We start from the raw sequence: 1,737 nt of genomic DNA, 5'->3' as shown, positions 1-1,737 counted from the left end.
TGGCTGGCGCAGGGGAGTGGGGGATGGGGCCTTTCCCCTCTAGGGGGCGCTGGCTGTGATCCTGCCCCGGGGTGGGGAGTGGCTGGCGCAGGGGAGTGGGGGATGGGGCCTTTCCCCTCTAGGGGGCGCTGGCTGTGATCCTGCCCCGGGGGGGGGAGTGGCTGGCGCAGGGGAGTGGGGGATGGGGCCTTTCCCCTCTAGGGGGCGCTGGCTGTGATCCTGCCCCGGGGTGGGGAGTGGCTGGCGCAGGGGAGTGGGGGATGGGGCCTTTCCCCTCTAGGGGGTGCCAGTTCTGATCCAGCTCCAGGGCAGGGACTGGCTGGCATGGGGGGTGGGGGTGGGAAATGGGGCCTTTCTCCTCTAGGGGGTGCTGGCCCCACTGCTGGGGGCAGGGGTCCATTAGTAGCTGGTACCTGAAGATGGGGCTGTGGCCCCCGATCCTGGCCTTGGACCAGCCCAGCGGGGAGGGCACGGCCAGATAGTCCATCCCTTCCTTGCGGGCTGCCCCAAACCCCCCGTCGTCACCATTGCAGCACCCCTCCTCCTTCCGCGTCAGTGCCACCGTCTGCTCGGTGGAGGTCTTGCGGGCCTTCTGCGGGATGCTCTCAGCTGGGGGGTGCTGCCCGGCAGCCTCGTAGGGCAGCCCCTCCCCACCCACCCCATCAGCCCCCTCCCCGCCTCCCTCCTCGCCCAGGCTGCCACGGCGGGAGAGGCAGGGCGAGGCCGAGGAGTGGGTCTCCGAGCTGGAGTAGCGCCGCTTGCCGCAGGGTGAGGTCGGGCGGGGTGCCAGGGCCACCCAGCCATCCTCGGCCCCCCGCCCAGCAGGGTACAGCCCCCAGGGCTCCTCCAGCCCGGCCCAGGGCTTGGGTGAGCCGCAGGGGGAGCTGAGGGCGAAGCGGGCAGCAGCTTCGTTCAGCTCCCGCTCCACGTCATCACCGCCCGCCCCATCATCGTCCGAGAAGAAGCTCCAGGGGGAGGCACTGCCACTGCTGGCGGGACTGGGGGTGAAGAAGCCGGAGGCCAGAGGGGCCTCCCGGTAGCCGCCGTAGGCTTCCAGGGGCAGGTAGTCGCGTGGAGAGCAATCCCAGTCGGCGCCAGGCGAGATGGTGGTGATCTGGATGCTGGGGCACTCCAGGACACGGGCGTCAGCCCCCAGGCGCACCCACCGCGCCGGCTGGCTCTCAAAGGTGTCATCCCGTGCTGGGCGGGGCGGGGGAGAGTGCATGCCAGCCCGGGGGCCCCCGCCCAGGCGGGGCGGGCAGGGGATGCCTAGGGGGGAGGCATAGGCAGGTGGGTCATCCAGGGCCAGGGTGCAACATGGAGGGAGGTCTTCAGCGTCGAGGTCTGTGGGGGGAGAGAGGAGAAGAGATGGAGCATGGATGGCGGAAGGGCTCCTCCTATCCACCAGGGGGCAGCAGACACACACAGCAGGGCTTATCCTCTCCACCAGGGGGTCGCAGGGACACCCACACAGCAGTAGTAGATTGTTATCTCTCTCAAAGGCCTGGTCTACACTAGGACTTTAATTCGGATTTAGCTGCCTTAATCCGAATTAACCCTTCACCCGTCCACACTACAGAGCCAGTTAATTCGAATTAAAGGGCCCTTTAAATCGATTTCTGTACTCCACCTCGACGAACGGAGTAGAGCCTAAATCGATTTTGTTAATTCGAATTAGGGTTAGTGTGGACGCACACCACCGAATTACTGTGTTTAAGTTAATGGGGTAGTGTGGCC

The 1,737-nt window shown here is 66.5% G+C and overlaps 1 pseudogene; it reads right to left on the bottom strand.

The window, feature by feature from the left end:
• Positions 1-345: 345 nt before the first annotated feature.
• On the bottom strand, positions 346-1,342 carry LOC112124910 (annotated as a pseudogene).
• Positions 1,343-1,737: the final 395 nt, after the last annotated feature.

Source organism: Terrapene carolina, unplaced genomic scaffold, assembly GCF_002925995.2.
Source record: "Terrapene carolina triunguis isolate 2854851 unplaced genomic scaffold, T_m_triunguis-2.0 Scaffold22700, whole genome shotgun sequence".
Classification (NCBI taxonomy): domain Eukaryota; kingdom Metazoa; phylum Chordata; order Testudines; family Emydidae; genus Terrapene; species Terrapene triunguis.
Note: the sequence above shows the minus strand (reverse complement) of the source record. Positions and strands in the feature narration are given on the sequence as shown.